We start from the raw sequence: 10,508 nt of genomic DNA, 5'->3' as shown, positions 1-10,508 counted from the left end.
ACTAGTGTGCAATTTATTTTTAAGTGTAGCTATTACATTTCACTTTAACTTTGGCTTTTAATTGATAAATATTTAATGCTGTTTAGTGGAGAACCTGGGCTTGTTAAATCTTGAATGGGATGAATCTGAGGACAAGGTTTTTTGCTACTTTGATGAGGAACAAAAATTATACACCCACACATATTAATGTGTGTGCCATAGGTCGCATGGCGAGTGAAACGTTATTTCTTGCTTTCCTTCTCATTCCTCAAAACGCTAGTCCTAACGTGCTGTGCCACCGAAGGCCCATTCGCCATATGCCCCATTGCATCATGTATTAAAAACTGTTATGGTAGTATGGAAGTTCTGGTTGGATTGCAGAATACATACCATAATTTAGATACTTAATGTATGTATTTGGTGGTATTTCCCAACATTTCAAGAATTTTTAGGTTTCCACCAGGAAAAGAAATTATGCTAAGCCATTTCAACCTGTAGAAATGAATTGTAATTAAGCTTGGGTTTGATGTTTCATAGACATTTTTCTGAATATAGTTGAAACACTTTTCCTGTTTTTAACCTGCTAAATGTGCTTGCATAGCATTTAAATGTCCTCCCTAGTGGTGGAGTGGTAAATTTTGAAGTGCCGGCACTCATCATGACAGTCTCCATAGCCATGCCCCCAAGAGGGCCCAAAATTGAAGCCAGCTGTGTTGCTTCATATCAACAAGCCAGTTCCAGCAGTTTTCATCTCCACTCGGAGCAGGTCTTTTTTAAAGCTAATGGGTCTTAATTGCCCATTCAAGACCAAGCCACCCCCAAAATACTTTGCTTTACAATAGGCAGACATATATGTGGTTGGGAAAATTCATTTCCCTGGAGCTACTGTGAAGATTGCAACAACGCGAGGAGATGACATCCTTGCCCCTGCTAATCAGACCTCGTGCTTCCACCCTGAGAGCCCTGGCTCCACTACAACACCAGTCCTCTGTCCTTGGTAACTAGATCAGATATTCAGGGCTAGTTAGAACTGGAGAAGTCATGAATGAATCCTGTTCTCTTGAATAATCACGGCTCCACCAGGTAACAAAACCTATTACCATTGCTGTTAAGAATCTGCTGAGAGTAGATTCAGATTAAGCTGAATCTACTTCATGCTTCCTAGGAGAGTCTGGTTAGGGAAACCTTAAGTCAAGCCATCGGTGTCACCTTGATCCATGTGTGCAGCTTTTCCAAAATATTTCAAACCCCGCTGATCAGCTTTTTGGCACATAAAATAGGGATGAGGGAGGACCAAATCATCCCCTATTTTTCCCTCCTGAACAGCTGAACTGTAGAAAGTTAACCTTTTTGAAAGGGCTTTAGCCCCAGCTTGATGGCTATGATAGTCAATAACCAATAAAATTACATGCATACACAACCTTTGTTGTTCCAAGAGCCAAGGCTGAGTATCAAACTGGGGCCTCCGGTAACCCAGTCTTTGGGTACGTGACCTCCCACTCCACCAGCATCTGGCCTTCCTACCAATCATCCAGACCAGGCTCTATAGGGCACAAGTGCCCTCTGGGCTGGAGTACTGGCCTGGGTTCTGTAAACTGACCCCACAGCCTGAAGATGGTCAGCTGACCTTGCAGCCCAATGGAGAGGCACCAGGCCATAGAAAACCCTTCCTTCTGGGCTAGGCTGGCCATCTGAATAACCCACCCCATTGGGGAACAACAAAGGCTGCCTTTTCCCACTCCTGCCCTGCTTTACCTTATCTATCTAATGCAGTATTGGACCTTCACCTTTTTGTGACTAAGTTTCTGGCCTTTGGTTCCTGGCCTTTGCCTTCACCACCAGCCCCTTTGTTAGATAAAAAGTCCTTGCTTTCGGTTTAGAAGAAAAGGATGCCAGGCAGGCAGCAGTGGATCCAACACTATTTTACTGAACGTTTTGCAAAACGGGTGCAGAGCAGTCTGGACCCCGAGACACGTGTGCAAAAGCCCTTTATATCATATCGCTTCTATTGTTCTTACCAGTAACCAATGAAACAGTTAGTACATCGGCTCACTAAGTCAATATCCAATAAACAGTCACTATCAGCTTACCAAGCTGTTAGTCATGAGCACGTCAGTATGATTCCCTTTTTGCTCCGCCTATATTTTCCCGCCACTCGGGCTCTTACGTAACTTGAGACGCCAATGGTTATGGAGTCTCCTTTTTTTTTCTAACAATTCCCTCCTTTAAGTCTTTATTCACATCTTAAAGCATTTAAAACGGAGTTTCTTTATCAGCACAATAAAGCAAGAGCATCTGTTTTGACAGAGCGGTTTCAATTAACCGCTGGGATAAGCCTCTAGCGCAGGGGATAATGCAACAACCAAATAACACTAAAACTCCTATCATCACTACAAGCGAAATAAGGATTGAGGCTGCTAGGTGTTTCCATTTTCCAAACCATCTCTCTAACCAGGCAGTCATGGGGTTGTTAATCCCTGAATTCTCGGCTAATTCTTCAGACAAGGCGGTGAGGCCCTGCAAAGCCCTTGTTACCGTGCCATCTGGGGCAGTGTTGTTAGGGATGAAGGTGCAACACCGTCCACCTAGCATGACACAAACCCCTCCTTTTTCTGCTAACATCATATCAAGAACACGCCAATTTTCCCAAGCCATTTGGCTGGTGGCATCTAGCTGCTCAGCCAATCCTTTTACAGCATCTCGAGTATAGTTTATAAACCTCTGTTGATTATAATAAACGTAATTGAGCCAATCTACATTTTTGTTAATGGTCACCCACCAAAACAGGGTAGATTCAAATCCTGCAGAAATTTGATTTCTTCCTTTGAACTCGTCTGGCACTCCCCTTGGTACTCCTATAGAGTCAATATATATTTGATCATCAAAAGGGGTTACTGATCGTTTCTGCCGGGGTTGGCCAGTCTTCTCTGCTGGATGATATGCAATTGAAAAGGGGACTGCCAACTGAACTAACCCACAAGCTCCGGACCAATTGGAGGGCAATACCTCATACAACTCTAGACCACCACAATACCACCAGAGATCAGAAGTGGTTTGAGGGGTGTTGGTGTGACATTTCGGGGTTTTATCTTAAAGCTGTCAAGCCAAGTCCTTGAGGTATCACCATCCACGTTAATATTTCTTTAACTAACATTACCAACACCACCCACAATACTTGCTTCATATTACAAGTTTTTTGTAATTCGAACCCGAGCTTTTCCCAGATGTTGTGACTTGTATATTACAGGCGATTGTGGCTCCTGGATGGCTTCTTTGCCTGTGTCCCTGGCAGCTTCCGGAGGGGTGCCAGAGAGCAAAGGACCGTTGCCCGTGTCCTCCTGTTCTTTCCAGGTGACAGAAGGAAGCGAGGGTCGCTTATATGGCTTTATCCGGCTGCAATGTGTCCATTTACTAGAACCCACAAGCTTTACACACGAGTGGCTGGTTGGTCCCACCAAATAAGGCCCCTCCCACCCTTCCTTTAAAGCTTCTTTATTCCACTTTTTCAGCAACACCTCGTCTCCCGTCTGGAAGAGATGGATAGGTGCATCTAACGGCAGTCTCTGAAACGGAACGGAATAAGCTCGTAGCTGTGAAAGAACAGACTGTAGAGAAGTCAACTGATCCCTTAGCATCTGATCACCCACCTCCCACTTGATTTCCTCCCTACTTCCGCAGTGTACCCGAGGCGGGAACCCAAACATCAGTTCAAAGGGGGACAATTTTATGTCCTTTCTTGGCATCCTTCGAAGCTTCGTTAAAGCTATTGGCAGAGCCTCAACCCAAGTGAGCTTCACCCCTCGTTGGAGTTTGGTTAAAGTCTCCTTGAGGCTCCGATTGATTCTTTCAACTTGTCCACTTGCCTGGGGCCTCCAGGGGCAATTTAAATGCCACTCTACTCCCAGAGCTTGTGCCAGCCCCCGTGTAATAACTGAGGTGAAATGTGAGCCCTGATCGGACTCTATAACTTCGGGCAGGGAGAACCGGGGCACCACCTCCTGTAACAATTTAGCAGCAACAGTTTTAGCTTGGCAGTTCCTACATGAAAACGCCTCTACCCACCCCGTCATTTGACATACTATTACAAGCAAATACCTGTAACCCCTACATGGTGGCATCTCAGCAAAATCAATCTGCACCCTCTGGAAAGGATAGTAGGCCCATGGTTGCCCTCCTTTTGGAGGAGGGGGTGCCCTAGGAGGGTTGGTTTTCTGGCAGACTTCACAGGTTGTGGCTAGTCGGTGGGCGCATACAGTTAAGCCAGGGGAGACAAACAGCCTCTTGCAATAGTCGATCATGGCTGATGCTCCAGGGTGTCCAAGAGAATGGTGAACTTGCTCTAGAACAACCCTCTGCAGGGTCTGTGGAAGAAGCAGTCTTCCATCTGTCATCTGGATCCATCCGTCGTCGCAGGGACTTATTCCGTGTTCTTGTGCCATCTGTAACTCAGCAGAGGAGTATGTGGGGCGCTCTTTTCTTTTGGGTAGAATGAGGAATGTTCCTTGGATTCCCTCTCTGGCTGCTCTTTTTGCGGCCTCATCTGCCTTCTGGTTTCCCTGTCTCCATTTTTCCTCTTTTTCTTTCCCATGGGCTCGGACGTGGACAACAGCTACTTGTGAGGGTAGCTGGAGGGCATCCAGAAGATCCACTATTAGGCCGCCATTAGCCACTGGAGATCCGTTTGCTGTAAGGAATCCCCTCTCTTTCCACAGTTGCCCATGAGCATGCACAACGGCGAAGGCATTTTTGCTATCGGTATAAATATTTACTCGCTTTCCCTTGCTGGCTTGCAGGGCTCTTGTCAGGGCTACCAGTTCAGCGGATTGGGCGGAGAAATGAGGAGGCAGCCTTTCCTCGCACATACTCTCGTCTAGAGTAACAACGGCCGCTCCTGTGTAGCGCCTTCCATCCAGCATATAGCTAGATCCATCTACAAACAGATCTCTGGCTCCCTCTATTGGTTCATCCTCAAGGTCCGGTCGGCCTTTGGTGTCTAGGTCTAATACTTCAAGGCAGTCATGACCTGGGAGTCCTGATCCGCTTGTGCCCAGTAATGTTGGCAGTAGTGTGGCGATATTAAAGCTAGAGCAAGCCTTAAAAGTGAGGTTTTTGTTTGTTAGTAAACCTATTTCACATCAGGAATGCCGGGCTGGGTTGAGAAATTTGCTTCCTCCTCCTGATCCCAAAATTTGTGGCACTCCATGCGGCACCCAAACTTCAATGGGTCCTCCCATCGTCATTTTCTCGGCTTCGGTACAGATCAGAGTTGTTGCCGCTACTGCCCTCAGGCAACTTGGCCATCCTCGTGCTACGACATCTAGGACCTTGGAATAATATCCCACTGGTCTCCAAGAGGGCCCTTTTCGCTGGCAAAGCACTCCCGAAGCTATGCCCTTATTTTCATGCACATAAAGTCTAAATGGCCGGCTGGGATTTGGTATGGCTAGAGCAGGTGGTGACACAAGAGCAGCTTTAAGACTGAGAAAAGACTTATTCATTTCCTTAGTCCATTTCCATTTATCCAGTCTATCTTTCTGCAGCACCTCATACAGCGGTTGCGCTGTCTCCCCATAGTTTGCTATCCATAGTCGGCAGAATCCGGTCAACCCCAGGTAGGCCCTCAATTCGCGGGGGGACTTAGGGACAGGAGTGTCACGGATGACTTCGACTCTTTCTTGCCCTAGGCTCCGAGTCCCTTTAGTTATGTGGTAGCCTAGGAATTTTAAAGTTGGTTGGGCCAACTGTACTTTTTCTTTTGACACTTTATACCCCCCCTCCCGCTAGATAGTTGAGGAGGGAAACCGTCCCACTCAGGCACGCATTCTTGGCCTTGGCTGAAATCAGGAGGTCGTCACAGTACTGGAGGAGATGCACCTCTGAGTGCTGCTGGACCCAGGGTTCGAGATCCTTTTGGAGCTGCTGGCCAAAGACCACCGGTGAGAGATTCAGCCCCTGAGGGATGACTGTCCATGCTAATTGAACTTTTGACCCCCCCCCCCGGGCTTTCCCATTCAAAGGCGAACAAAGGCCTTGAATCAGGGTGGAGGGGGATGCTGAAAAAGGCGTCTTTTAGGTCTATGACAGTGAACCAGGCGTGCTCTTCCAGAATTCCTACAAGGAGGGTGTGTGGGTTGGGGACCACAGGATGGGGGGCCTCGATCTGCTGATTAATGAGCCGGAGTAAGCGGTAGCCCTTGCCCCCCCTCCCCTTTTTGGCACAGCGATGATGGGCGTGTTATAGGGGGACATTATCTCAATGAGCCGGCCTTCTTCTCGGAGCTCTGTTATTACTGGTTGTAGGCCCTCCTTTCCTTGGAGGGAAAGGGGATACTGTTTCACATGAACAGGCCTTGCTCCCTCCTTGAGGGGAATTTGGTATGGTGCTGCCGACTTGGCACGAGAGGCCCCTCCAATCCCGGCCCAAGCTAGAGGGTTGACTCTGTTTTCTATTAGGCTCCAGTCCTCGGTGGCCTCTGGGGTGGATTCTTCTGCAACCTTCAAAAGGGCCATTTGGTAGTTACTACTCTGCTGTTTAGGGAGCCGTATCTCCATCCTTCCGTCAGGAGTAAAAGCAATCTCAATTTGGAGTTTAGTCAATAAGTCCCTTCCTAGCAATGCCACCGGACAGGAGGGGGTACAGACAAATGCATGTTCTAGGTGTGTTTTCCCAACCTTGGTGAACAGGAGACGAGAGAGGGGCACTTGGGTTGCCCTTCCCTCGACCCCCATTATGGTGATGAACCCCCCACCTCCCGTTGGGGGCTCACTGAGGGGGAGGATGGACAGGGCGGCCCCTGTGTCCACAAGGGCTTTGTAGGAGCGGCCCCCAACCTTTATTTTGACCATGGGGTCCCGTCTTGCCTCAGAGACGGCTAAGAGGGGGCCGGGCCCCGGTCTGTCCTAATCTCTTTCCTGTTCATACAGAACTCTCTCTGCTCCTCCCGTATTTTCCCCTCTCTCTTTCTGCTTCAAAGCCTCACAGTCACGCTTCCAGTGCCCCATTTTCTTACAAAAGGCACAATGATCTTTCCCCAGGGGAGATCCTTTCCTTCCCCCTTTCCTCCCCTTTCTAGCTCCCTCTTTGTCAGGTTTAAGAACCGCAGCAAGGAGCTTGGCCTGCCTCTTGTCTTTTTCTTTTCCTTCTTCTTCTTCTCGCCTCTCATAAACCTTTTGAGCTACTTCAACTAAAACTCCTAGGTCAGCTGCCAACCCTCCTTCAACTTTTTGCAACTTCTTTCTGATGTCCTGGCAGCTATTTCCCATGAACTGAGTCGTGAGGATCCTTAAATTATTTGGATCATTCAAGTCAATGTCAGTATATTTAGCGAAGGCTTCCCTCAGCCTTTGGAGGAACATGGCAGGAGGTTCGTTTTTGTCTTGCTTTAGAGTCAGGACTTTTTGCAAATTGGGGGCCCTTCTCGCGGCTTGCTTCATGCCTGCTAAAATGAGTCGAAAATAGTCAGCATGTAAGCGTCTATGTGCCGCTGTGGCCACCCCCCAATTGGGTCGCCCTGTGGGCAGAACCTCCGCCGTCTCCTCCTCAGTTGCCTGGGGATTTTCCTCCCTATACTTGGCTCGTGCCCCCGCAAGGATGGTTGGCTTTTGGCTGAGAAAACAGGTGTTCAATAGCATTTGTGTATCGTCCCATGTGGGGTTGTGAGTAAGCCTCACATTCTCCATCAGAGACAGGAGTGGCCCGGGATCCTCTTCAAAGGAGGGGTTAAATTGTTTCCAATTATACAAATCAGATGTTGTGAATGGGACATAAACAAACATCGTCCCTTGAGGATGTTGGGCGGTAGGGTCGGGGACTTCTCTGATGGGGAAGGTGAACTTCACTGGTGGTTGGGGGTCCTTTCGCAGGTTGTAGTTAGGTCCCCCTTTTGCTTCTCTCTGTAGGACCTCCAATCTTTCCTCTAGGGAATATAGATGATCTTGGAGAGTGTCCCGGCGTTCAACTAGAGGGGTGGGGTCCTCTGGTACTATTTCGTGAGAGGGGTCCTTCTCAGGGGGATCTAACCACTGGGCGGGCCCCTCAGGAGAGGGTGGTGGTTGCAACGGGCGTGGTCGCCCTGCGACAGCTGTCCTGTAGGGAGGAGGAAGCAGTAGGTCCTTCGGTGCCGTGGCCACGACCCTGGGTGGTCCTTCTTTTGGTGGTTTCCTTTTGACCACCATGGGAAGGGCAAGGGACATGCATTTAACAACCCATGGAGTGGGCCTGCCGCCAAGGGGCACACAAGTTGCCCACGAATCAATATAAGGGAACTGGTCCCAACTTCCCCTCTGCGCTACTATTGTTCGCACATCAGATACCAAGGTTGGGTCAAAAGACCCCTCGGGTGGCCATTTGGGTTCTAATATTGGCCATTCCCGGGTGCAAAAAAAGACAAGACGATCCTTTGTCATCTTAGTTCCATAATCCTGCTTAAAACGTGACCAATTGCACAAACAACACTCCAAGGGCGTATGGGACTTCTTCGCAGACTTAGATTGGGACCCGCCCATGACGGTGGGAATTTCAATCAGCAATTCTTGCGCTTCGCCCTCCTCTGACCTAGCCCGTCTCCGGGGTAAGGAAATGCAGATCGGGGCTCCCCACTCGCTTCGCCCGTAGGCGTCTCACACAATCACAAACACACCACCGTCCCGCGTTTATCCCCTAATGTAAGCTGTTTCACTTACCCCAAAAGCCTCTTCTGTCCCGCCCGCAGCTGCGTCCAGCTGCTTATTGATCCACTGCCGGTGCCTAAAAGGAGTGATCACATCTCCCTCTTCCTCTGGCGTTGGTCCCCAGGCGCCTCTGCCTCCACTCTGTAAAACAACCGCCTGTGGCCACTTCTCCTCCGCGGCCCCTCGGCTCAGCGTGAAGGGGACGCGCCCCGAAGCAGGATCCGAGTCACGGCACCAAATTGTTAGATAAAAAGTCCTTGCTTTCGGTTTAGAAGAAAAGGATGCCAGGCAGGCAGCAGTGGATCCAACACTATTTTATTGAACGTTTTGCAAAACGGGTGCAGAGCAGTCTGGACCCCGAGACACGTGTGCAAAAGCCCTTTATATCATACTGCTTCTATTGTTCTTACCAGTAACCAATGAAACAGTTAGTACATCGGCTCACTAAGTCAATATCCAATAAACAGTCACTATCAGCTTACCAAGCTGTTAGTCATGAGCGCGTCAGTATGATTCCCTTTTTGCTCCACCTATATTTTCCCGCCACTCAGGCTCTTACGTAACTTGAGTTATGGTTATGGAGTCTCCTTTTTTTTTCTAACACCTTCACAACCCTGCCTCCTGCTGCTGGCCAATGTGCCCATAGCCCTATACGAAACCTGGACTCCGTGGCAGACTATGCAAACTGGGGCCTGGTCTGACAGTTGTTAACAAATCACACTTTACCAGGTATTTTAAGAACAGCAGTAACAACAACCACGAGGCCCTTCTTAAACCGGTGGCGAAGGAGCTACTATAATGCAGCTCCTTCCCCTGCCACCAAGGAACTGTGAGAAGCCCTAGCCCATGTGGGAGGAGAACATGCTGCAATTCCTCATCTCCTGCCACCATTGCTCTCATCTTGCCTGCTAACATGAGAAGAGAGCCACGCCAAGGAAATCCTATCCTCCAATTCTAGTGTGAGATGTTAAACTTTTACATATCAATCCACTGACCTGAACATGCCTTGAGTCTCCTGTGTGATAAGGTTGCCTTGCTTGCTTCAATATTGCGGAACGCCATACACCGTATGATCATGGACCATTTCCAGACAGCAAACTTAATGGGCCAGTACTTTTTGCATAGACTGGACCTGTGTGTGCAAATGGGAACAGACTGGAGCACCGTGTAAGGACTTGGGCCCTGCAGAGTTTGGGAGAGGTGGTTATCAAGAATTGGTTAAAATGATGAACTGTTTTATACAGGGCTGAACTGAAATGGGGAGTACTTTTCATGAAAAAATCTCCCCCCCCCCATATAATGCATCCCCATATACTTGTCTGTGTGGGGCAGTCTTCAAAAAGAGGTTAAAATGTTCACCCAATGAGAGAAAATGCAAGAAGCATAGCCCTTTCTTTGATTTCACCGCATAACAACATCAGCACATAGCCAAATTTATTCAGGAAGTCTTTTTAGAGTGAGGGCAAATTTCATCAGTGAAAATATATAATATATAGCCACATTCTATACATTGTTTACTAAGTGGGGGGAAAATCCCAAATAGCTTATCAAAATACCCAAGGTATTTTGATAAAAGGAGCACTTTCTATAAAGCACTTTCAGATTTTACCTTACCAAATTTAATGTGCTACATTACATTGTCAGGAAGTCTATTAAGAGTGAGGGGAAAGGTCATTGGTGAACATAAAATTATACAGGACATTATAATTTTTTATCAAGTAGAAAAATATTCCCAAAAAGTTTTAAGTTAATTTTATAAAAAGAACACTTTCACTTGTCAAATTTTACCTTTCCTTGCATATGATACCAGGCTCCAAATGTTTGGGTATCCCCACCCCAGCTTAGGTATCCAGAAAGAG

Source organism: Heloderma suspectum, chromosome 2, assembly GCF_057233095.1.
Source record: "Heloderma suspectum isolate Gila_16-S chromosome 2, 16-S_ref, whole genome shotgun sequence".
NCBI lineage: Eukaryota > Metazoa > Chordata > Lepidosauria > Squamata > Helodermatidae > Heloderma > Heloderma suspectum.
Note: the sequence above shows the minus strand (reverse complement) of the source record.